The 27,678-nt window shown below is 44.2% G+C and overlaps 1 protein-coding gene and 1 long non-coding RNA gene across 6 annotated transcripts in view; one reads left to right on the top strand and one right to left on the bottom strand.

Moving 5' to 3' along the window:
• Positions 1 to 3,924, bottom strand: part of LOC137425067 (uncharacterized) — a 67,057-nt gene extending 63,133 nt beyond the window's left edge. Inside the window, exon 1 of the long non-coding RNA XR_010984049.2 lies at positions 3,800 to 3,924. This is a non-coding gene — a long non-coding RNA (uncharacterized LOC137425067). The remainder of the gene's footprint in view (positions 1 to 3,799) is intronic.
• LOC137425066 (uncharacterized) overlaps positions 1 to 27,678 on the top strand; it is a 769,181-nt gene that overhangs the window by 706,805 nt on the left and 34,698 nt on the right. The window lies entirely within an intron of this gene.

Below are 27,678 nucleotides of genomic sequence, written 5' to 3'. Positions count from 1 at the left end.
CTTAGTAATACGCTTCTAACGAGCCCTCAACCACTATCAGGGGATTCTTTTAAGCCAAGATATACCCGAAAATGTGTTTTGAGCCCGAAATGCCCAAATATGGTAATTTGGGCCCAGACCCCTCAAAATCAAAATTTAAAAACAAATTTTTTCTCGTTGTAATAAGCTTAGTAATACGCTTCTAACGAGCCCTCAACCACTATCAGGGGATTCTTTTAAGCCAAGATATACCCGAAAATGTGTTTTGAGCCCGAAATGCCCAAATATGGTAATTTGGGCCCAGACCCCTCAAAATCAAAATTTAAAAACAAATTTTTTCTCGTTGTAATAAGCTTAGTAATACGCTTCTAACGAGCCCTCAACCACTATCAGGGGATTATTTTAACCCAAGATATTGAGATATTTCCAATATTTCACCCTCTCAGCCCACTGTGCGGTACTGAGAAACTGTGCTTTGTTTATCATCTAGGCAAAGCTTATTAGTACAGTATAGATTTTGGATGTTTGCCATTCGAGCTGTCAAGTCTTACAGGAATTCTAGCGGCCTGTAAAATATGGATGGAAAGAAGAAAAGAGATAAAAAGAAAATAAAGAATATATGAGGTGTATATTATACGAGGTGTATATTATATATTATACTAGATGAATGCACCCGGCGCTGCCCGGGTTCTTTTTGAATGAATTTAATCTTCTGTACATAGGTTTGACGCGAGCCCAGTATCATTTAGTGCTCAATGATTCCTTGTTCATTCTTCTGTCGAGCCCTGTGAGAGAGAATTTTGAAAGCATGTGTTGCAATGAGTCAGATATTCCTATTAAGTGCATAAGTTGTACTTCAAGATCATTTTGAAAGAAGAAGAAGATTTATTGCGAAATGGGCCCAGGCCGGCCGAGGCGGCCTCGACCGGCCTCGCCACCTAGCCTATAACCTTCCCGGGGCCCGTCCCGACATTTTTTGTTTCAGAGGTTTCCTCCTATCTTTCACCATTCAGGAGATTAGCGCGTGCAGACAAACAAACAAACAAACAACCAAAAACTTCCTTTTATATATATATAGATAGATAGACAGAGGAAGAATATAGAAGAAGATATAGAAGATATAGAAGAAGAAGATAATAGGTGTATATTATATGAGGTGTATATTATATATTATACTAGCCGAAAGCACCCGGCGTTGCCCGGTGTTCTTTTTGAATGAATTTACTACTATAATTCAGCTTTTACTCGTGGCCATAGAAGATTGACTACAATAATTCAGCTCAGCTTTTAATTGTGAAATGGGCCCAGCCCGGCTGATGCGGCCTCAACCGGCCTCGCCACCTAGGCTATAACCTTCCCGGGGCCCATCCCGACATTTTTAGTTCTTTTTGAATGAATTTACTACTATAATTCAGCTTTTACTCGCGGCCGAAGAAGATTGACTACAATAATTCAGCTCAGCTTTTAATTGCGAAATGGGCCCAGCTCGGCCGATGCGGCCTCGACCGGCCTCGCCACCGAGCCTTTAACCTTCCCGGGGCCCGTCCCGACATTTTTTGTTTAAGAGGTTTCCTCCTGTCTTTCACCGTTCGGGAGATTAGCGCGTGCAGACAAACAAACAAAAACTTTATTTTATATATATGGAAGATAATATACGAGGAAAGAGCTTGGAGCATGCAGGGACATATTCTTCTAACCAGAGGCATTCTTTTTGGGGGAGAGTAATAGAAAGTGTTATTTTTTCATAAGTATATAAGATGTTGATGTGTAATAACAACAACAATGTTGGATTTTAATGTGGGGTCACAATTTCATGAAACACGTGCCCAGACAAGAACAAAAACAGGACATCTCATGTTTGGAGTTGAGATGGAGTAAACACTTTTGGAGTAAGAGTAAAACTTTAGAAACTGTTTGGAGTAAAAACATTTATTTGTCCTTTAATGGTGTAAACACTCCAAATGTAGTGTACAGCCATATTCTGGAAGAGAAAAAACGATTTTAATTTCATTTTATGTGAGGACAATGGTTGACAGGAAAAGCAATTTTATTTCATTCAGAAACATCGAATTGAGTTATCCCAAACATGTTATTTACAGACCAAATAGTTTCTCTATTAGTTTCTCGTTTCCCTGCAATGAAAAAATAATCGAAAGGTCGAATGTACTTAAATGTGAGGCTGATATTGTTTTGTGATTGCAGTCATATTTGTTGTTGATTGTTGATTTTAATTTTTATTTCTCTTTTTTTTTTTTGTATACTGAATCGAGGCTCGTGAAAGAGCTAACATTCATTTCACAAACAAATCAACCAGACAAACAAGATATATAAAAAGAGGGAGCGGAAGACAAGATGGGGAGAGAAGGGGAAGCACACAAACATAACATTTGAGAGCAGGGAGATGTGTGGGAGGGAGAGGGCTTGGGGGGAGGAGGCGTGGGAATTGGGGGGGGGGGGGGGGGTGGGAGAAGTATAAAACACAAGGACACCAAGGACTTCCAGGACAGAAGTTGGTATTTCAAAAAAGTGGATTGAGTGAAAGTGGATCTTGTGGTGAGTGAAAGTGGACAAAAAAGTGAAAAGTGGATCTTGAATACTCATTGCCGAGACATGTGAAAATGAGGGTGCTTCTTTTATTCTCGATGAAACTATTTATTGCCATCTTCATCCTTCCGTCCCTCCATTAGGTTACATCACGATTTCTAGAATTTTACGATTGCAACTCAAGATTATAACTGATCTATTTTAATGGAGGAATTTGTTTCTTAACGCATTCATTGTGCATGATTGCGAGCTCACCACGAATGAGTAGTTGGAGCAATCACAGGAAGGTTAGGTTGATACGATCAGTTTAATAAGCAGAACTGATCTGGGAGCTGAGAAAAACCACAATTGCCTCTTCACAGTATTCTCATTCACCATTATAATCGATATCGATCAATACGGAGTATAAATTCCATGTTCTTGAATGAAAATGCACTTCAGAATTACTCCTTCATTTTTTTCTAAAATTGGTGAATGAAACGAATCGAGATGGGTGGGAGGGTTGATATTTTTGATGTTTTTGATGATTCAATGTTTTTAATGATTTGATGTTTTACAAAACATCAAATTTATTATTATGCACTTCATCTGCTGTTTTTATTATTTATTTATTTATTTATTTATTTTGTTGATGCCATTTATTACTTGTTTTCAGGAGTTTGTCCTTTTGAGATTATGATGGATCATATGTCACTTCACATTTTGGTGCTCATCAAATTTGTTAGCAATTCTTTGATATATTCGAAAATTATCCAGTTAATTTTTATTTATAAAGATATACCGTCAGCTTAGAATTCACACAAACAACACTCAATATAACAGCCATGATTGTTTTTTTATTTTCCCATTTTAATCCTCGCTGCAAGAGCTTGGAGCATGCAGGGGCATATTCTTCTAACCAGAGGCATTCTTGTTGGGTGATCATCATTTATCTTAACGCAGTGTGCATGCAATGTGCATGCTTATCATGTATCCCTTGAGCCAAGCACGTTGGATATGATAAAACATAGACACTGTTTTTGTCACAACAGGGAGCAGATGAAAGTGATGAAACGCTGCTTGGTACTTAAATGCAAGCAAACAATTTATCTGTAGAATAGAATAGTAATAATAGTAATGGAAGCCCATACTCTTGACAGAGCTTTGGGGCATTCAAGACATCGAGAAACGTTTCAAGGCTGGAAGCATTCTTGGAATGATGACCGCTCTGTCGCAGGTTACTCAAATTAAGGTGGCAGGAATTTGCAATTTTTTCAGCCCACTGGCAATATCTTACCATTTCTTGGTGAATGACGCCATTGAGGTCTTAACATCCATCATACAATCATGCTGGCAGATGGGACAGCCAGTTTAAGGTCCTATCCGAGGGACGGGCACGCACACTGATGCATCGCCCTGCCTGCAAAACAACAGGGTGACAGTTTATAGCTGGGCCGAGATTCTAATCCAGTCATGACAGCCCGAAAGCGAATGCGCATACCTCTACACTATTCTGCAGGCTCAAACAGGATAGAGTGGTAATGGAAATATTTGGGGGGAAAAAGACCAGGGAAAGAATAATGGAAAATACAACACACTTGAAGTCTTCAGAGAAAATCGTCATAATATGGTAGGTGGTCTTGGAAGCCAAAAAAGTAGCAAATCAGCTCTGCAAACATTCATTCATACCGAGAATCAGACGAGAAATTAGAGCATGGTGAGAAAGAAAATATGGAATGGGAAGATTGTCCAGATACAAAGTAGGGTGGTGAGAGTTATTTTGGATGAGGAAAGGAAGACGAAAGATTTAAAAAAAGATATTTTTTTAAACAAGGTCTAGGCTCGTGGAAGACCTATGACCCAGAACAGATCAGGACAAAACATAACAAAGGGAACAGCAGGAGACAGGGGAAATGCCAACAGCAGGGCAGAGGGAGAAGATATATCGAGACGGACAAACACGGGATGCAGGTAACAATGAGGGGTAAGGAAGAATGCAAGGCAAGGAGTGGACAAGAGGAATAGATAAGCTAAATTTTGGGAGGGGTGGGGTGGTTTAATGGGTGTAGAAAAGATCATGGCTTTGCATAGGGGGGGGAGGGGTGACCTGAGACGGTAGTTAACAGCTCTCTGGAAGACCTGGAGGGAAGATGGACCACGTGCTTACTGCAGATAACTAGGTATGGGAAGGGGGACAAAGCACAGAGAAGGCAGAGGGTGCAAGACCTGAAATAGATAGTACAGGTTGTTCCAAAAAGACCTGGACAACTTTATTTGTTACTATATTTTGTACCACAAATAAATACAACGATACCCTTTGTTTTATATGATACACTTTTCTTTCTTTTCATGTCTGGTGGTTTAATGTTAAAGAAAATGGTGACTCCACAAGAGAAAGCTCAGTGTGTCGAATGGTTCATCGAGACGAGATCCGAAATTCAAGTTCAGTGTAATTTCCATACAAGGTATAGAAGGAATCCACCATCGCAGATTAGTATCAGAGTGGTACAAGAAGTTTAAGGAGACTGGAAGTTATCAGAAACAGAGAGGTACTGGTCGAACAAGCACGAGTGCAGCAGACGTTAGAGTGCGTGAATCATTTCAACAAAGTCCCAGAAAAACAATCCGATGTGCAGAGAACTGGGACTACCAACCACCACTGCACACAGGATTTTGTATAAAAGACTAAAGCTTTATGTCTATAAGGTGCAGATTCTGCCGGAACTCAAACCAAATGACGGACCTAAATGCAAGGTTTTAGCCTTGGAAATGCTCAGTCACATAGAGGATGATGACATTTACCTGAAAAAGGTCATGTTCACAGAAAAAGCTTGCTTTCATGTATCGGGGAAGGTCAACTGGCACAAGGTGAGGATCTCGGGCTCTGAAAACCCCCACGTGGTCAATGAACTCATACAACTCTTCCAGGAGGAATGTTATGGAAAACGGATGGGTTTAAATACTTCGGCATCCATTTGGGAACTACAAGCTATATGAAGAAAAACTGGGATGGTTTCCGAGATAACATTAAGCAGAAACTATCAAAGTGGAAAGGGATGCTCCATATATTGTCACTTAAGGCACGGGTAACGATAATAAACAACCTGGTGCTTCCAATCGTATGGCATAAGATCATAGCACTACAGCCTCCTCAAGCTTTGGATGGGGGGAAGCTACATTCAGAGGCTGATCACCAACATTCAGAGCGGTCTCGTTGACTTTTTCTGGGGAGGCCACCACTGGCTTAAGCCAGATGTGATGTGCAGTTCACGTAATTCAGGTAGCCAAAACCTGGTGCCCATCCCTAGTCGAATAATGGCTTTTTGGCTAATGACAAGAAAACGTCTGCTGTACAGCGAGGTTGTGGCCTGGCATCCTCTCACGAATACCTTGCTCAGGCAAGTAGGTGGAATGGACTATGACCGGGAACTTTTCCTTATGGACTTGAAGCAGGTCGATAGAGCTCGGCTCCCTGCATTTCATCGGTCTCTCCTGAACACCTGGCAAGATCTAGGAGTGCAGCGGCTGGAGATCTCTATCGATCCCAGGAAGTTTGTGCAGGAGCCATTGTTCCAAAACTCATTATTCGCTGAAATATCTACCAGCCGAGCTTTTATGGAACATTTTACAAACAATGGGATTAATAAAGTGCGAGATCTTATGGAGCTATCCTTGAAGTGATGGTTGTCTGCCAGCGCTGTTTCTGGAAAAATTGGCTTGCGTTCAATTAGAGTAGTGAGCAGGGTCATAAAGATTGTATCTCAGACATTTTTTTAGATTTTAATATTGGGTGGAATGGGGTAAATTAAGAAGTAGATTTTCGTTTAACCTTTTCTGAACTCTCAGTCACTGCCCAGGAACAACATGGTGTGTTTTCCTCTAACAGCAAAGAATCCGGTGTGTTCCACATCATGGGGAAAAGGGCAATGTACAGAATTTGTCTGGAGGTGTGCTTCCTGGGCTGTGTGGTACCCTTAAGAAACAAGTGGAAAGAGTTTTTACCTGCAGGAGCTTTTCTCACTCCAAATTGGGATGAAATGTACAGGTGTCCTACTGTTGGACGTACAGGAGGCCTAAATTGGAGACTGGTCCATCACGCCCTGGCCACACAGGTGTTCATTCAGAAGTTTAACCCTGCTGTGTCTAATTTATGTCCTTTTTGTGGTCGTCTAGAGTATTTGTATCATGCATTTATTGAGTGCAAGATATTGTCATCTCTGTTTCTGTATCTGAGCCGAATCTTTTGTAAATTCAAAATTGTGTTTTCTGTTACAATCTTTGTTTACGGACTTGCATGTAATACTCGGAAAAACTCTGTGATTTTGCTTTTGAATTTTTTGCTTGGAATTGCTAAGCTTGCAATTTATAAAACCAGAAAAGCCAGATTACGTAGTGGAAAAAATGAAAATGCACTTTTTTGTTTCATAGGGATGGTGTCAGCACGTATAAAGCTCGAACATGCTTATCATGTAAACATGGGGAACCTTCTTGTGTTTGAAGAGTTATGGGGCATGGGGGGTGTTTTGTGCAAATGCATTGGAAATGAGGTTGTGATTTGTATGTAAAGTGGAGTTGGAATACTTTGGTTTTATACTTGTATAATAAAAGGACACAAAAGTCATCCATCCATCTATCTATCTATCTATCTATCTATCTATCTATCTCTCTCTCTCTCTCTCTCTCTCTCTCTCTCTCTCTCTTTCTCTTTCTCTTTCTCTTTCTCTCTCTCTCTCTCTCTCTCTCTCTCTCTCTCTCTCTCTCTCTCTCTCTCTCTCTCTCTCTCTCTCTCTCTCTCTCTCTCTCTCTCATAATACACACACACGCTCTCTCATAATACACACACACGCTCTCTCATAATACACACACACGCTCTCTCATAATACACACACACGCTCTCTCATAATACACACACACACGCTCTCTCATAATACACACACACACGCTCTCTCATAATACACACACACGCTCTCTCATAATACACACACACGCTCTCTCATAATACACACACACGCTCTCTCATAATACACACACACACTCTCTCATAATACACACACACGCTCTCTCATAATACACACACACGCTCTCTCATAATACACACACACGCTCTCTCATAATACACACACATGCTCTCTCATAATACATAATACACACACACGCTCTCTCATAATACACACTCTCTGCTTCTCTCCCCCCTCTGTGTGTGTCTCTCTCTCCCTCTCTCTCTCTCTTTCTCTCTCACACACACACACACACACACACACACACACACACACACACACACACACACACACACACACACACACACACACGCCTCCTCACAATACACACTCTCTGTCTTTCTCTTTCTCTTTCTCTTTCTCCCCCTGCTGGCCGTTTCTTTGTTGGGTGTGGCAAGATGGCGTGTGCTCGTGTTTGTGTGTTGTAGCTCCTGGCTCGTGTTGTTTTCGTCCTCTCCCCACCTCCCTTTTTACCTTTCCCTTTCCTTTGTTTTTTTTCCTTTTGTACTTTTGTCGTGTCTGTTGACTTTCCTCCCTTCCTGCTTCGTTACCACCTGTCCCTCTTTTTCCCCTCTTTCGAGACAGAGAGGGAGAGCCAGCATGGTGAGGGTTTGTTTAAACCACGTTTTTTCCTAACGTGGTTTAAACCGTGCTTTCGTTTTTAGTTATTTAACATATTTTTTTTCTATTCTTCTTTTAGGATTATACAAATCTATTTGCTTTCACTTCGTTTCTCCTTTGACGATATGGCTAATAGGAGTAGCCAAAGGCCTGCCGATCGTGTTACCGATGAGGGTTTATCGCGTAAGCACGGGCTGTGCCTTGTCCCACCGGAGGGAGTTGAAATGGATGACATTTTGCTCGCGATTGGGGATTTGATCGACGTGAGTAACATTCGTGCCGCATCCCGTATGAATCACAAAATTGTGGTTTTTGTTTCGCAAATAAGTCTTGCCGACATTGTTGTGCAGAATGGTTTGACCTTGGGAAACGATCCGTTTGTTCCTGTGTCGTCGATGGACACGCCGACAGTTAAAGTCATTTTGAGCAATGTTCCGCCTTTTCTAGGTAACGAGGAAATCCTGCACAAGCTAGGTGAGTTTGGTACTGTCGTCTCTCGAATCATTAGGGTTCCTCTACGTACGAGAAACGGCAGGTTGAAGCACGTACAATCGTTTAGACGTTTTTGTTTTGTTGTTTTAAAAGATGCAGCGAAGCAGTTGAGCACCTCCCACACGTTTAAAGTAGACGAGCATGAATATAGGATTTTCATGGCTACCGAGACCTTGATCTGCTACGGATGTGGAGCACACGGACACACTAAGCAGTATTGCCCAGATGCCAAGAAGACGTACGCCACAGCAGCTGGGTCGGCCCCCCCTGTGACTGATGCAGTGCCCCCCGTTCATGAGCCTGGTGGGGTACAGAGATCCACACCAGAAGACCAGGGTGTGGCAAGTGGTGGCGGTGTTGCTGAGGTTAGTGCAGCAGGGGAGCACCCAGTCGATGTGGACAAGAGGCTGCAACCTCAAGATAATATGGTTTTTGAGGAGGGATTGATGAAAGGCACCGAGGCTAAGAGGAACCTAAAACGTACCTTTTTGACCGCCGAGGTGGAAGACAAAGGTAGCAAAGTGATACTCGTACAAACAAACAGTATCTCAGACTATCCTGATGATTCTCGGCAAGATGGGCAAGGTGGTGACGAAACAGAGGAGAGTAGGACTTCACCCCTTGCTCTTGTTGAAGAAAATCAATGCACCAGTATTGGTTGTGATGATGGGACCATTGTCCCTTGTGACAACGAGCAGTCCCAGGTCCTGAGTGACGACGGTTGTTGCTCACATCCGGTTGAAACGACCAAGGATGATGGTCCAAGCAGACCTATAATAGGCAGCAGTGGTGGCACAGATGTGCCCCTGGTGATGCAACAAGAAGACTGCAGTGGTGATGACACAGAAGGTGTGCCAGCTCCTGACACACAACAAAGGAGTTTCAACGTTGATGTGGTCAGGGAGCTGGATGAGGAAGCTCAAAGCCTTGTGTCTGTGAATGATCATCAGGGAGAAGAACAGATGGAAGCAACAAAGGAAAACGTCATCAGTTTCTTAAACGAGACGTTTAGGCAACGCTATGTTGTGATCAAAGACCATTTTCCCGATGTGAAAACTTTCATCAGGGCTGCAAGACCCCTCCTGCAAAGAAATGACCCAATGGAAATCTCGGAGGCCCAATTTCAGCGTCTTCGGAAAGCGGTCACAAAGGCGAATAAGGAATTACAGGCGGAGGGTGAGTTACCTTTGAAAATGGCATTGCGAGAGATATGTATCGCATCCCTGAATATCAATGGGGGTTGTACCCCCTTACGAAAAATTCAGACAATTCAGGCGATGGAGAGGGTGAAAGCCGACATCATCCTGATACAGGAGACTCATGCTACGAACACCCTGGTTGCTGAATGGGGAAAACTTTATCGAGGGCAGTGGTGGCTGAGTGGTTTTACCACACCCAAAGCTGGTGTTGACATAGCCTTGAGTGATAGAATCCCTGTCGGAAGATTGTCTTTAAGGAAATTTATAAGGGACATCTGATAGCGGTGGAATTCTATTGCAACACGCAAAGGATCATCATTGTGAACGTATATGCACCGAGTGAGCCCATGGAAAGAAGAGTGTTCTTTTCCACTCTGCATGACTTTGTAAAAGGACTGGATACAACCGCTTTCATCTGTATTGCTGGTGATTTCAATTGCACTATCAATCCTTCCGTAGACAGGACCGGTCATGAACCCCATCCAGCTTCTACGAGGATTTTGGAGAACATCATAAAAAATCAGCATTTGAAAGATGTTTGGAGGTTGCAACACCCAACTTCACGGTGCTATACGTGGTGTAGATGCCATGATGGGAGGATATCAATGGCAAGGCTAGACAGATTCTATGTGAATAAGCCAATGCTAAATGTGATGGCCACAACCCAGATACTCCCAACTGGTTTCACAGACCATTACCTGGTTTCAATGGGTTTTATTTTGCCTCTGGCCTCAGGTGGTAGTGCATATTGGTCAGTTAATACCCACCTGCTGAATGATATGAGATTCAAAGAGGCTTTTCGAGCCATGTGGGAAAGAATTCGGTCCTCCAAATTTGAGCATGCTAACCTTCGACTGTGGTGGGACCTCGCAAAGGGTCAGGTCAAATCGTTCTGTCAACAATATAGTCTTTATGCCACTAAATTGCAAAATCTCCCGATTGATTCATTAAAGGCTGAAATTGCAGCCCTGGAGGAAAACATTAATACGGCTGGGAAAGACACTACAGGTGACCGGCTGCTATGGACTAAAAAGGCAATGTTGACTGAACTGGTACGGCAGCGAGCAATGGGCACCCTGGTACGCATGAGAATGAGTTATTTAACGTTGGATATGCCAAATAAGGCCTTGTTTGGTTTGGAGAACTCTGTCAAAAAATCACAACAGATTCACGGGCTACGTGCTGCTAATGGGTCAATAGTGACCTCCCAACGGGAGATTAAGTCTGTTTTGAAGGGTTTTTATACAAACTTGTACTCCCCACAGAGCATAAGTAATGAGACCTTGCAGGAGCTGACTACTGGGCTTCCAAGACTTGAGGAGGACCAGCAACGCACATTGAACATGTCAGTTTCGGCTGCTGAACTTGAAACTGCTATGCGGAGCTTGAAGGATGGTAAAGCCTCTGGGATTGATGGTTTGCCCAGAGAGTTCTATAAGACTTTTTGGAAACTTGTGGGACCTGACCTCCTTGAGGTATTTGATGAATGCCTTCATGTTGGAGAGCTTCCCCTGTCCTGCAGAAGAGCAGTCATGTGCCTGTTTCCAAAGGCTGGGGACACTCAACTAGTCGAGAACTGGCAGCCTGTCTCATTGCTGTGTGTGGATTACAAGCTTTTGTCGAAGGTTTTAGCAAACCGTTTGGGAGCTGTGATCAGCTCTATTGTGCACCCTGACCAGACCGACTGTGTACCAGGAAGGTCAATTTATGACAATATGTTTTTGATAAGGGATATTATTTCTTGTAATAAGTACTTGCGTGCCAGTTTTGGGTTGCTGTTTCTTGACCAAACAAAGGCTTTTGATCATGTTGATCATACATATTTGTTTTCTGTTCTGGAGCGGATGGGTTTTGGCGAAACTTTCATTTCCTATGTTAAGCTGTTATACACTAACACCTTCTGCATGATGAAAGTAAACAACAGTTTATGTCCCCCTTTCCCTTTCTGACGGGGTATCCGTCAAGGTTGTCCCCTTTCTGGACTTCTGTATATAATTGCCCTTGAACCACTCTTCGCATCCATCAGGCAGCGAATAACTTAGGATGTGGGAGCCGTTTTTGGTTCAAGATTTTTGGTCACAGCTTATGCTGATGATGTATGTGTTCTGATTAAGGGCCCAAGTAGTGTTGCTGCGGTGCAGCGTTGCTTTAAAGACTACTCTGCGGCCTCTTCCGCCGAAGTAAATTGGGGCAAGAGTGTAGCCTTATGGTGCGGTTCAGATAACCTTTCTTTAACACTGCCACCGTCACTCCCACATAATTTAGAGTGGAAAACAGATGGGGTCAAATATCTTGGTGTCTATCTCGGCAACCAGGAAGTAGAAATGAAGAACTGGGAAGGAATGATTGAACAAATTACACACCGGTTGAAACGATGGGAAGGACTGCTGCGATCTCTTTCTTATAAAGGCCGCACTCTTGTTATAAATAACTTGATGGCAGCAAGATTATGGCATAAACTAATTGCCTTGCAGCCACCCAAGGAGTTGATACCAGCCATCCAGCGGGTCTTGGTTAATTTCTTTTGGAATGGATACCACTGGCTTCGGCCGCAAATACTGTACCATCCTCGGAAGGAGGGTGGACATGGAATTGTGGATGTGTCCACCCGGCTTATGGCTTTTCGCCTACAGTCTGTGCAACGTCTGTTGTATGCTGAAGAGCTGCCCTGGCGCTCATTTGCGTTTTTCTTGTTGCAACAAGCGGGAGGCCTGTGTTATGATAGGCACTTGTTCCTGGTGAACCTTGACCGTGTCAGCTTAATTTCAATCCCAACTTTTTATCAGGGTTTGCTGAGAGTTTGGAAAGGCTTTGGGGTTCATCGTTGCCTTAATAAACCACCTTTAGAGGCCATTTTTCCCCGCAAACTGGGGGTTGGCCTTTTTTGGGCACCATGGTTGTTGTTGTTTTTGTTGGTCGCCTTTTTGAAGCAATGTTTTACGGCCGGATGCCCTTCCTGCCGCCAACCCTGTTTGTCGCCTTTTACGACAAACAGGGAATTACCAGTGAACTGGTACTCAATTAGCCGACCTCGGAAGGATGACAGGCTGAGTCAACCCCCCTAAGGGTGTAGTACTGGTGAAAAATTGAGAAAACTACATAGGTACCTTTGAGAGGCCTTTACACAAAAACAAAGTCAAGTTAATATCTAATTTTCAGTTTTTCTTGAAAGATATAATCTTGGCTTTAACTCAGACCAGTTTCAACGCTTCTTTGTCATATTACATGCATATAATTTGCATAAATTAGACCGTCAATAAAAAACAAGGAAAAACAAAGAACACATTTCTACTTCTATCTTCTATGTCACCTATCATTCTTTTCACACAAAACTTGGTACATGTATTATACATGTGTTACTCTACTACCTGATGAGAGGATTTTGTGAAATTATGTCAAATGTTCACTAATTAGCTAATTATGCCAATTACCAGATAAAACTTGGTTGTCCTTCAATAAATCCACAATGGCTACTCCTATAAACAAAAGCCTTCATCATTTTAAAGGAAGTGATATTCTGAATATCCTGTCCAAATTTCAGCCCAAAAGAATGATGCATTTCCCAAGTTATAACAAATTTCATGCAAAATATTATATTGAATTGAATTGAAATTTGAATTTTTCAATAATATGGGGTACTTCTATGACCTCTATTAGCATGATTCTTGTTTATAAGACTACTAGCAGAAGTACCCGGCATTGCCGGGCGGGGGAGGGGAGGGGAGGAGAACGGGGGGGAGGGGAGGGGAACGGGGGGGGGGGGAGAAGAGTGGGAGGGGGAGAGGGGAGAAGAGGGGGGGATGGGGTGGGTGAGGGATGGGAGGGGGGAGAGGGGGAGGGGAGGAGGGAGGGGGGAGGGGGAGGGGAGAGGGGGGAGGGGGGCCCGGCAGAAGTACCCGGCATTGCTGGGCGGGGGAGGGGAGTGGAGGGGAACGGGGGGGGGAGGGGAGGGGAGAAGAGGGGGGGAGGGGAGAAGGGTGGTGGAATGGGAGAAGGGGAGGGGGAAAAGGGAGGGGAGAAGGGGAGGGGGTAGGGTGGAGGGGGAAGGGGGGGTGAGGGGGAAAGGGAGGGGGGAGGGGGAAAAGGGAGGGGGAGGGGGAGGGGGAAAATGGAGGGGGGAGGGGTAGGGTGGAAGGGGAAGGGAAGGGGGAGGGAAGGGGATGGCCAGTCAACAATGACGTTGCAGTTCTCATGGTCGGAGAGCAGCACAACAATCGGACATAGTCCTGCATATTCGCAACAGCACGAAGCGGATTTTGGAGACTCACCGATCCTGTGACGTCCTCCAGTACCGGCGTTGCCGGGCGGGGGAAGGGAGACCCGTACATTCCCAACCCGTACATTCGCCCTCTCGACTCAAGCTCACTCGGACAAAAGCCTCGCACAAATTACACCGTGAAGGCCCAATGGTCATGTCTATGCCACAAATCACGGGCGCACTGAATTGAAAATATATAGAACGCTCATACTCCGTGAAAAGTGAAGCCGCCGTGTCGCCATCTTGGTCAGCACGACTCGACCAACTCGCTTCGCGGATCTCGTTTTATGCGGCAATAAACTGTTCCAATCAACTCTTTGAGTGCAAATGGTGTATTAATGAAGCCTTATGTGTTGTGAATGAATCGAATTTGGACTTTTCTTTTTAATAATAACATTAATAACTGTTGTTTATTTCTATTTTTTTTCGCTCCTGTAAAAATGTAACTTGACCTGGTGTGTTTTTGTGAAATAAATGGTGTTGCAAATTCTCTCTCTCTCTCACTCTCACTCTCTCTCTCTCTCTCACTCTCACTCTCACTCTCACTCTCACTCTCACTCTCACTCTCACTCTCACTCTCACTCTCACTCTCACTCTCACTCTCACTCTCTCTCTCTCTCTCTATATTCATTTCCTGTTGGTTTATCCCCAATGTGGTTGTGCCCAATTGCTGCCCCATGCTCCTGCAATATCAATTTACCCTTGCTTTTCCATGAGTCTCGCTCTTGTAAAGAAAATAAATAAAAGTTATAATCCATGTTTAGCTTATTATACACATTTAAAGGCCTGGAGGAAACAGGACTACAAACTTTAATGGTATTGCTGAGTTTAGATTGTTCACAGTTCCAATCGTAGGCCTTATGTCAACGATTACACCACAAAATATAAGTATTTTTTACTTTTGTGGTGTACAACCAGTGAACAATCAGAATTGTGACCCTCTGTGACTTTTAAAACTCATTTTCTGCCACTGAAAATCTCTCTCCCACAGTGAAGCGCTAATTCTGTTCTGAACCCATGTCATTATGCATCCTTTCACATTGGGTCCGATTTGCATAATCGTTACTGTTTTCATTTCGGTTAATCCAGAATCTGTCTTTAGAAAGGACGATCCACTGATTTCCCTGCTTGTACTGCCTGATCGCTGAGAGTTTGCAACTCACCCGAGGGACTGCATGCACCGACACACCCCTTACTTATATCTCTATCACTCCATTAATTTATGGAAGGCCAGTGGCAGCTTATGCTGGAAGATTTACGAAATGACAATGTTGCAATTTTCTGCTTATGCTTCATAAGCAAAGTAATTAGTTTTCAATCGTGCTACAGAAAGTGCTTCTTTGCAGAACAAAATTGAGATTGTCATGGTTTTTGTGTCCTTCAGCATAGTTAAAAATAGGTCTGTAAACACTGATTTGGAACAAGTATAGAGCATATTTTGGGTTTATACGACTTATGGTTTATAAGACATAATATGGTTTGTAAAGGATAGGTGCATAGGTTGTAGAACATGCCTTTGCACTGCAAAATGCCAAGTGTTATGTCATTAGGCCATCTCATCTCGAAGAGATGAACTTATAAAATGGGCCGTAATGTCCGGATGTCTGTTTGGCCGGTTGTCCATCCGTTTGATATTGAAGTGTGTGTTATTGAAGGAATGTGCCTCAAGTTGGAAGAAGACCACCCATATATTCAGAAGCAGTGGCTGCCAAAGATATGACAATTGCGTCATCAATGGCTGTGTGTTCTTGATCAATGGTGGCAGAACGGCTTTGCAAAAGATAAATACTTCAGATGGGGAGGCAGCAGCCTTTTCCCTCTCTTCAGAACTTGACAAAATCACACACTGGTCAAACACTTGGAATATGTCTTTCAATCCAGACAAACCTCACACTCTCACTAGCTCTATGCAAAAGGACCATCCTCCTCTCTACTTCCTCAACAATACCCTTGAGGAGGTTCAGTCATTCAAACTCTTGGGTCTCACTATCAGCCATGATTTTTCTTGGGCAAGCCACATATCAGTGTTGGCCTCCAAAGTCAGCCACCGACTGGGCATCCTCCATCGTACAAAGTCCTTCCTTGGCACACCTGAACTCTTATCTACCTGCACGGCCTTCATGCACAGCCTGATTGTGTTCATAGTGTGCTCCTCTCTGGGCTGGCTCCCCTGCTTCACATATTGCTCAGCTTGACATGGTGGAAACCAAGGCTCTCAAGATTATTTGAATCTTCCATGATGAAGCTGAGTCTATGGGCCTATCAGTTTCTCATCACAGACAGGTCAGTGGACTCTCTATTTTCTACCACATTCTTTCTGGTCTTCCACCTTCTCTTTCCCTGATTTGTCTCACCCGGGATTCTGCAGAACCCACACGGTCCACCATCAACCCTCTTCTCGTTAAACTACCTAAATCCAGGATCACTGCTCACCTCCACTCATTTTGTACACCACTCCTTTCCTATTCGCTCCCAAAGCCAGGTGCTGCATGACGTCATCGCTAGGCACCAAAGGGGCGCCGAAAGGAAGTACTCAGTTTTCACTCTGGTTTCTTGTTTTCTTGTTTGTTTGTCCAGGCGATATCTCAGCCATCCTTTGAGCTGGGAAGCTAAAATTTGGGCACGATAGTGAGCACGTACTTTGGCAAAAGCAGTATCTTATATTTTTTGGATTATTCGTTTTAATTGATTAATTACTTCGTTATTATCGATTTATTAAGTACTTATTTATTTTCTCTTTCATCTGGGCAATATCTCAGGCCCTTTTGAGCTAGGAAGCTGATATTTGGACACCACAATGACCAAGTGATTTGGCTGTAAACGCTATTTTGATTTATCGATTAATCAATTAATAGATTTATTATTTAATTTTTTGATTAATTACTTAATTGATGAAAAAACATTAAGTTACATATTCGGAAACAGTGGTGGTTTGGTATACAAGATCGAGGCTCGTGAAAGAGCGAACATTAATCACACAGAAAGACAAACCGACACATAAAACATATAACATCGGGAGCGGTAGACAAGATGGGGAGAGAGGGGGAAGGACACAAACACAACATTTGAGAGCAGGGACCGAGAGACATGGAGACATGGAGAGATCTGTGAGAGGGAGAGGGCTTTGGCGGGGGGAATGGGAAGGGGGGGGGGGGGTGGGAGAGGTATAAAACATATGGACACTGCCAGGACTTCCAGGAAAGAAGTTGGAATTTCAAACAAGGTGGATCTGGGGTGAATTAGCGGGGGTAGAAAAGATCAAGGTTTTGGATGGGGGAAGATAAGAGATGGTGGTGAACAGCTGTTTTAAAGACCTGTAGGGAGGAGTGGGATTGAAGGGAGTGAGGGAGTTTGTTCCAGAGGCGGGAGAAAAGAGGAATGAAAGAGTGAAGGTGAGCAGACAGCCGAGATTTCGGCAGTTTAACCATCAGAGGGTTGCTGGCAGATCTTGGGCGGCCTGTAGGAATATTTGGGGGACAGAGCACAGAGAGAGCTGGGGATGCAAGGCCGGAGAGGAGTCGGAAGAAGACAGAAAGACCACCAACCTGCCTGCGGTGAGTGAGTGAAAGGCTCTCAGAGATAGCTTCATCGCGGGAGATTCCAATAATTCTGAAAGCTTTGGTTTCAACAGCGTGAAGCCGAGCTAGGTGTGAGGCAGGAGCACCGGCCCATAGAGGAGAACAGTATTCCATTGAGCTGCGGATGAAAGCCTTGTATGTGGTGAGGAGCTCAGGTGTGCCGAGGAAGGACTTCGCACGACGGAGGATGCCCAGTCAGCGACTGGCTTTGGAGGCCAGCTTGGAAATGTGGTTTTCCCAAGAAAGATCATGGCAGATAGTGAGACCCAAAAGCTTGAGCGACAGAACTTCTTGGAGAGGATTGTTGAGAAAGTAGATGGGAGGGTTGTCCAGTCGATCTTTTCGGAGAGACATAGTAAGAGTGTGAGATTTGTCAGGATTGAAAGACATGTTCCACTTGTTTGACCAGTCTGTGATTTTGTCCAAGTCTTCAGAGAGTGAGGAGGCTGCAGACTGCCGATCTGAGGGAAGAGGAATGGAGCGGCAGAGAGTGGAGTCATCAGCAAAGAGATAGAGAGGATTTTCCAAAGAGTCGGAGAGATCATTGATAAAGACCAGAAAAAGCACAGGGCCCAGAACACTGCCTTGGGGAACTCCAGCCTGAACAGGAAGGGGAGATGAGAGAAATCCATTCAGGGCCACATGTTGACTACGACCAGAGAGGAAGTCCGCAAGCCATGCATGGAGATTTCCATGGATACCATAGGAGGAGAGTTTGGTGAGCAGACCTGGGTGCCAGACCGTATCGAAGGCACCTGATATGTCAAGGGAGACAGCTCTGATTTCCTGTTTGGCATTGAGGACCTCCATCCATTGTTGAGACAGTAGAAGCAGCATGTCCAGAGTAGAGTGACCTGGTCTGAAACCAAATTGATGATCAGAGATCAAGCCATTGGAGAAGAGGAAAGATTTCATATCTGAGGCAATGATGGATTCCATGACTTTGCTGATAATTGGGAGCAGGCTGATTGGTCTGTAGTTGCAAGGATCTGTTTTTGCACCTTTTTTGTGTAAAGCGGTAATGTTTGCTGATTTCCAGGATGCTGGCAGATGACCTTGAGCAAAAGATAGGGTGAAAAGAACAGAGAGAGGGTGAGATAGAGCGACAGAGCAGGATTTTAGGACCCGTGGGCTGATGCCGTCTGGTCCAGTTGCAGAATCGGAGTCGAGGTTAGACAAAAACTCCTCCACCTTGTCAGGAGAGAAGGACACAGAGTCCAGGAGCAGTTGGGTTCGACTGGGAAAGGTGGGAACAGAGAGAGATGGGTTTGGGACTAAAGATTTTGAGGCAAACACAGAGTTGAGGCATTCGGCTTTGTCACGTGCGATGTCAACTGTGTGGCCATTTGAGGTAAGGGAGGGGATGGAGGGGGAACAAACACCAGAAACCGATTTGACCAGACGCCACCAGGATTTGGAGGAAGGAGACAGGTTTGAGAGTTCATTCTTCAGTGTGGAGAGATAGTGCTTCCTGGCACTCCTGAGGGTAGACACACACTTGTTCCGAGCTTGGTGGAAGGAACTGAGATTGCCTTCAGTTGGATTAGCCTTCCAAGAGGCAAAGGCAAGTTGTTTCAGGGCAACTGCCTCACCACAAGATTCAGTGTACCATGGACGGGAGGAAGGGTAAGACAACTGAAGACGAGATGGGATAAATCTGTGCATGAGAGAGAGCAGTTTGCTTTGGAAGAATTCCCAGGAAGAATTGATGTCAGAGGCAGTGGAGATTGGAGACCAATCCAGACGATTGATGGCTGCTTGAAGACCGTCCCAGTCGGCCTGAGTGAAATGCCAGACTCGTCGACGCTGAGGAGGCTCTCTGAGAATGGCCAGAGAGATGTCCACTTTGACAAGCACATGATCAGAAGAACCGATTGGAGCAGAAGAAGAGCAGCAGACATTAGCAGGGAAGTTTGTCATAACCAAGTCTAGAAGAGAAGATACTCCATTGGCTGAGATCCGGGTCGGGAAATTGACAGATTGTGTCAATCCCAGTGAGTCACAGAAGTCCTTTGCTGAGGTGCCATGACTGGTGAGAGAGGAACCCACACCCAACCAGCTGGCATGATGACAGTTGAAGTCACCACATATGAGGAAGAGAGAGTTGGGATGAGTGGATAGAAGTTGGTCCATGTTGTCAGACAGTGAAATGTAAATGGAGTCATCACTGTTTGGAGGATGGTACAGAACACATATGAACAAAAGGTGGGAGCGGAGAGGAAGCCGTAGCCAGAGGTACTCCTGGGGGTGAGGAGGAGAGAGGGCAGTGCAAGGAGAGTGAGGAAGAGAGTTTTTGATAAAGATAGCCACCCCACCACCAGGACAAGGCTCAGGTCTATCATACCAGAGGAGGGAGTAACCAGGAAGAGATATTAAGGAATCAGAGACATCATGAAGAAGGAAAGTCTCTGTTAAGCAGATCAAGTCTGGATTGTCAGAAGCAACCTGTATGGAGAGATCAGTCAGGTTTGAGCGAAGGCCCCGGATGTTTGAGGTCCATACCGTTAATGAAGAGAGAGGGTGAGCATTGGGTACAGGACATGGGAGGGGAGGAGTAGGGTAAGATGAAGGATGAGAGGGGGAGGTAGGAAGAGCAGTTGATAGTGTGTCAGAGATTACAGAAGAATTCCAAGAAAGGGAAAGATGAGGAGGATGAAAGGTTTGATGGTGAAGGGATGAGGCACAGTGAGGGGTTCTTTAAGGGGAGGCAGAGGAAAGTAGAAGGTTGGGGGGGGGGGGGTGGAGGTATGAGATAGAAGGGAGATGAAGTGGGGAGGAGGCAGCTTTGAGGAGGAGGGGGGAGAAGGGAGAATTGGAGAGGAATGGTGGTATGTGGTATGGGGGGAGATTTGAATGGGAGGGGTTGGGGGAGAGTTTTGAAGGGGAGGAGTGAGGGGGGAGTTTAGGAGGGGAGGGACAATGGGGGAGTTTAGGAGTGGAGGGGCAAGGGGGGAGTTTAGGAGTGTAGGGGCAAGGGGGGGATTTGGAGGGGAGGGGCAAGGGGGGAGTTTAGGAGTGGAGGGGCAAGGGGGGAGTTTAGGAGTGTAGGGGCAAGGGGGGGATTTGTAGGGGAGGGGCAAGGAGGGAGTTCAGGAGTGGAGGGGCAAGGGGGGAATTTAGGGATGGAGGGGCAAGGGGGGAGTTTCAGAGTGGAGGAGCAAGGGGGGAGTTTAGGAGTGTAGGGGCAAGGGGGGAGTTTCGTAGTGTAGGTGCAAGGGGGGGGATTTGGAGGGGAGGGGCTGGAGGGGAGTTTCGAAAGTGGATGATTAATGAAAGACGAACATTGATAACAAATTGGGTTTGTTGTGATTTTCAAGTTAGCAATCCGATTCAGAACGATGGAGGAGGGGTGGAATGAATGTGAATTTAGACCATGTTGTGAGGGAGACGTATTAGAGATTGAATTTCTTTTTTTTGATGTGGAATGAGATGGACAGGAATTTGAAAAAAGCCTTTTAAATAGGAAGAAAAACAGCGTGTTGTAATATACCATTGAATAAAACACTGAAGGGGAAAGTTTATACATATTTAAATAATATTAAAACAGAACCGTAAACAATCTTATATGCACAAAGTACCAAAGGGGGGAGAGCCGAGAGGGACCACCACGAGTCACGTGGACAGGGCAAAAGGTGGATGGCAAGGAGATAATGGGGGCGGGGCGAACAGCACACCTGAACAGAAAGTACAGGATGAGACAAAGCACACATGGAGAAAGGAAAATAAATGTTTTTGGTTTTGTTTTGTTTTTTTACTAGCAGAAGTACCCGGCATTGCCGGGCGGGGGAGCGGAGGGGGAAGGGGAGGGGAGGGGAACGGGGGGAGAGCGAGCCCCTTGGTAAAGCGAGCGATTTTTTTTTTTCATAGCGTCATAGCGTTTCATAGCGTCATAGCGATTTTTTTTTTCATAGCGTCATAGCGTTCATAGTGTCATAGCGTTCATATCGTTCATAGCGTTTCATAACGTCATAGCGATTTTTTTTTTTCCTAGCGTCATATCGTTCATAGCTTCATAGCTTCATAGCGTCATAGCGTTCATAGCGTCATAGCGTTTCATAGCGTCATAGCGATTTTTTTTTTCATAGCGTCATATCGTTCATACCGTTCATAGCGTCATAGCGTCATCGCGTTCATAGCGTTTCATAGCGTCATAGCGATTTTTTTTTTTCATAGCGTTCATCGCGTCATCACGTGATCGCTCTGAGCGAATCAGCACCCACCTGCTCTGATTCCGTTGATTCCGTGCGTTGAAATGCGCTGAGGTAAATATGAATAAAAAATATGGATCGTCAAATATTTTGAGTTCGGCCATGTTCGTCCCAGGCTCAATGGCCATGTCTATGCCAAATATCAAGCACGTAAGCCTCTCCGTTTAGGAGTCTATCGGTAACATTACACACACACACACACACACACACACACACACACACACACACACACACACACACACACACACACACACACACACACACACACACACACACACACACACACAAACTGTGTTTTATATATATAGATTGCAGGATGAGGTGGTGTGGTCGACTCCAAGGGATCTGAGTGATATATAGTATTGTAGGAGGGGGTGGTGGTCGATTCCAAGGGATCTGGGTGATATTTAGTATTGTAGGAGGAGGTGGTGGTCGATTCCAAGGGATCTGAGTGATATATAGTATTGTAGGAGGGGGTGGTGGTCGATTCCAAGGGATCTGAGTGATATATAGTATTGTAGGAGGGGGTGGTGGTCGATTCTAAGGGATCTGGGTGATATTTAGTATTGCAGGAGGAGGTGGTGGTCGATTCCAAGGGATCTGAGTGATATATAGTATTGTAGGAGGAGGTGGTGGTCGATTCCAAGGGATCTGGGTGATATTTAGTATTGTAGGAGGGGGTGGTGGTCGATTCCAAGGGATCTGGGTGATATTTAGTATTGCAGGAGGAGGTGGTGGTCGATTCCAAGGGATCTGAGTGATATATAGTATTGTAGGAGGAGGTGGTGGTCGATTCCAAGGGATCTGAGTGATATATAGTATTGTAGGAGGGGGTGGTGGTCGATTCCAAGGGATCTGGGTGATATTTAGTATTGCAGGAGGAGGTGGTGGTCGATTCCAAGGGATCTGAGTGATATATAGTATTGTAGGAGGAGGTGGTGGTCGATTCCAAGGGATCTGGGTGATATTTAGTATTGTAGGAGGGGTGGTGGTCGATTCCAAGGGATCTGGGTGATATTTAGTATTGCAGGAGGAGGTGGTGGTCGATTCCAAGGGATCTGAGTGATATATAGTATTGTAGGAGGAGGTGGTGGTAGATTCCAAGGGATCTGAGTGATATATAGTATTGTAGGAGGAGGTGGTGGTGGTCGATTCCAAGGGATCTGGGTGATATTTAGTATTGCAGGAGGAGGTGGTGGTCGATTCCAAGGGATCTGGGTGATATTTAGTATTGTAGGAGGGGGTGGTGGTCGATTCCAAGGGATCTGGGTGATATTTAGTATTGTAGGAGGGGGTGGTGGTCGATTGTGAGGGATCTGAGTGATATTTAGTATTGTAGGAGGGGGTGGTGGTCGATTGTGAGGGATCTGAGTGATATTTAGTATTGTAGGAGGTGGTGGTGGTCGATTGTGAGGGATCTGAGTGATATTTAGTATTGCAGGAGGAGGTGGTGGTGGTCGATTGTGAGGGATCTGAGTGATATTTAGTATTGCAGGAGGAGGAGGTGGTGGTCGATTCCAAGGGATCTGGGTGATATTTAGTATTGTAGGGGGAGGTGGTGGTCGATTCCAAGGGATCTGGGTGATATTTAGTATTGTAGGAGGAGGTGGTGGTGGTGGTCGATTGTGAGGGATCTGAGTGATATTTAGTATTGCAGGAGGAGGTGGTGGTGGTGGTCGATTGTGAGGGATCTGAGTGATATATATAGATAGTCGCGCGGCAGGAACATCACGTGATCGCTCTGAGCGATCGATTGCAACTCTGCGTCCTGTCGTGGGCGTGGCCAACGTGGCCTCATGCTCCCAGGTGATTGGCTAACTCGAGCTCGAGAGAACCATAATGCGCTACGTTATGGCAAAAAATATGAATCTAACGATGAAAGGGAAGAAAACCTATGTGGTGTGAATGGCAATGTTCGTCGCTTAAATGTGAAAAAAGGCAATTGCTTTTCGCTCTGAAATACGTGCGAACATGTAACTGAGTTAATGGCGGCAACGAACATCACGTGATCGCTCTGAGCGAATCAGCGCGCTGCTCTGCGACCGGTCAGATTCCGGTCATAATATTTCGCGCTGAGATAAAAATATGGTAAAAGCATATTATGAAATAAATTTTTAGGTCAGCCATGTTCGTCCCAGGCTCAATGGCCATGTCTGTGCCAAATATCAAGTACGTGAGCCTCTCCATTTAGGAGTCTATCGGTAACATTACATACACACACACGCGCGCACACACAAACTGTGTTTTATATATTTTATTTTTTTTGGGGGGTGGGGGTATTTTAAATAAATGTATTTAAAACGTTAGACAAAGAGTATTATGTTCGGGGTAGAAGGGAAAAAACTAAGAGCCAAGCAAAACACGATGTAGGGGAGTTAAGTAAACAAGCACCGATGGGGGTACAAGGCCGCACACGAGGAGCAGAACACGATTAAATAATTACGAGTTACAGGAAATTCAAACCAAAAGTAACTATAAACAAACAATAACGCATGGACAATAAAATAGCGAGTTGAAATTTGACAAACACACGAATGAAAAAATAACCGCTTTGGATGCCCGGAGAGAACCAGGCCTCAAGGTCGGAAGCTTCAACAACTAGGCCGCATGGCGCGAAATACTCGACTATTTTTTACAGGTATGAAAGATTAACACCGATAATATAATCTCCCGAGGGACACGCAAAAGGTACACACACGTAAGATAAATACAGTTTCGACAAAAATACAAATGTGACAATTACTTAACTTTGAGCGTGCGTGAGGATCGTGGAAAAGCTTCGAAAAACCGTGACCGCCCCCGACAAGATCTCGCGAGATCTCGCGAGTTTAGGTATTCTATTAGCCAATTGATTAATAATTTCATTATTTTACAATTATTATTTATTTATTTTCATTATTTATCACTTATTTATTTTCTTTCTCATCTGGGCAATAGCTCAAGCACCTTTTCAGCGAGGAAGCTGATATTCAGACACGAATGTGACCAAGTGATGTGGCTATAAAGGATATTTTTGATTTATTGGTTAATCAATTAATTTATTTATTGATTAATCAATTATTTTTTTCTTTTTTTCGATTAATTAAATATTTCTTTAACTCTCAAAAAGTTACAGCTTCAGATTAAACACTGGTGGTTTAGGTATGCTATTAGCCAATTGATTAAGAAATTATTTTATGATTAACATTTATTTATTTTAATTACGCAATTTTATCAATCAATTATTGTACACCTCTGCATCTCAATACGGTCTCCATGTGCTGCACGGTGGTATCTCTGTATAATTTTTTTAATTCATAATTATGATGTCATCGGTCATGTGGTACAGGTGCCGTCTTGGAAAAACGTAACACCCAAATATCTCTGAAACGGCTAAATGGAAAAAAAATTGAAACCAGGCTTATTGTCAAGTACTTCCCATGGGGAATAAGATATATTAATGATGATGTCATTGGTGCCTTCGTTATGACGTCATAATTCGACAAGTATAACGCTTCATCCGATCAATATTAATTTTTTTTTCTCTACAACTGTTGGTCTGATGGACCCAAAATTTTCACCATAGGAGCGCCTCCTACTGTAGAATATTTTAATGATCATTATGACGACATTGGTCACGCGGTACAGGCGCTATCTTGGAAAAAAACGAAAAAAATGCACCTCTATATCTCCAAAACCGCTCCATGGAAAAAATTGAAAACTCGCTCATTGTAAAGAACTCCATATGGGGAATAAGTGTTGTTAATGATGACGTCATTGCTGCCTTAATTATGACGTCATAATTCCACAGGGACAACGCTTAGTCTGATCAGTTTGAAATTTATTGAGCATGAGCTATGCAACAATTATATTAGAGAATATAAATTTATGATGTAATCGCCATATTGGATCAAGTTTTTTTTTAAACCTTCAAAAACAGAAGAGTGGCTCGCACCAAGTTGACTGCACAGGGTAAGTATTCTATGAATACCATCTAGTTTATTGTCCCCCGTCGCACAGCGGAGCGAAAGGGGGACTATGGTTTTCCCCTCCGTCCGTGTGTCCGTCCGTCCGTCCGTCCATCTGTCCATGCGTGTGTGCGTAAGCGAAGGACCGCATTCGAATTTGGTATGTGGGTGCAACCCACGTCAAAATCCAAGATGGCCGCCGCCATGTATGTCTGACGCCATGTATGTCTGAACCTTGTGAGCGGAATATCTTGAAAAATAAGCGAAGTACCAACTTCTAATCTGGTGTGTGGGTGTATCTCGGCATAAGGAAGAATGCTATTGTAAATTGGGTCGCCACGTCAAAATCCAAGATGGCCGCCACCATATGTATGTCTGAACCTTGTGAGCGAAATATCTTGAAAAATAAGCGAAGTACCAACTTCTAATCTGGTGCTTGGGTGTATCTAGGCACAAGGAAGAACGCTATTGAAAATTGGGTCGCCACGTCAAAATTCAAGATGGCCGCCGTCATGTATGTCTGAACCTTGTGAGCGGAATATCTTGAAAAATAAGCGAAGTACCAACTTCTAATTTGGTGTGTGGGTGTATCTCGGCATAAGGAAGAACGCTATTGAAAATTGGGTCGCCATGTCGAAATCCAAGATGGCCGCCACCATATATATGTCTGAACCTTGTGAGCAAAATATCTTGAAAAATAAGCGAAGTACCAATATATAATCTGGTGTGTGGGTGTATCTAGGCAAAAGGAAGAACCCTATTGAAAATTTGGTCGCCACGTCAAAATCCAAGATGGCCGCCGCCATGTATGTCTGAACCTTGTGAGCGGAATATCTTGAAAAATAAGCGAAGTACCAACTTCTAATCTGGTGTGTGGGTGTATCTACGCATAAGGGAGAACGCTATTGAAAATTGGGTCGCCACGTCAAAATCCAAGATGGCCGCCTTGCGTCTTCCACTTTGTCAACTCGCATCACTTCACCGACGGGGGACCTAGGCGTAACGCTTGTTTATTTGGCAGGGGGCTGTGTACTTTGAATGTACCTCTACTTGTTTTCTCTTTTTCCCACTGATGGAATGAACTTCCACCTTATTTTCCATCTCATTCTTCTCTCCATGTCTTCAAGACAGTTGTTCTCCACCATCTCAGATTATCCACCATCAGAAATCACGATTTTTTTCTGCACCCATTAACTCCGCTCTCAATCCCCAAGCCCACCTCCTTCCAAATTTCCAGTTTTTCCTTCCTGAGTATTTGCTTCTTTATCCATCTTGTCCACCCCATGTCCCATCCCCTACTCCTCGTTCCTCCCCACCTCCCTTATTTGTCCAAGTCTCCTTTTATTTTGTCCTACAACCCTGCTGTTTGTGTTTCTCCCTCTTTCTGCTGTTCCTTTTGTTATGTTGCATCCTCATCCATTCAGTGTTCTCGCTCTTCCAAAAGCCTGGACCTTGCATCCAAAAAAAATAAATACAGTGTGTATCTTTGTGTAGGTCAGATCCTATGGTAGTGTGGCATTTTGAAGGAGTTGGTATTTGGATGGTCTTAATGGATGATTATGAGTATGTGACTTTAACGGCAGCACCGTTATCCCACCCATCGGTTGGTTTCGCCAAGTCTTTCACGAACTGGCTGGCCTGGCCTGATGTGCAGAACAGGAATTCTGTAATTTGTTCACGCTGCCAGCGATAGCTCATCTAATCTTCATAAAGAACATTGTGGATCTTTAACTTCCACCAACTAATGCCAGAATTGTTTGTTCATAAAGCAAACAAATATTAACTCTCATCGGAAGTGGCTTCTATGGCAGTTGCTATCTTGGTAACCTGACAAAATGTTTTTGGTAATCTCAAGTTTAAGACCAGCATGAATCCC

This window comes from Myxine glutinosa, chromosome 4 (assembly GCF_964187855.1).
Source record: "Myxine glutinosa chromosome 4, kmMyxGlut1.1, whole genome shotgun sequence".
NCBI classification, from domain to species: Eukaryota; Metazoa; Chordata; class Myxini; order Myxiniformes; family Myxinidae; genus Myxine; species Myxine glutinosa.
This window is presented reverse-complemented; position numbering and strand designations above follow the sequence as displayed.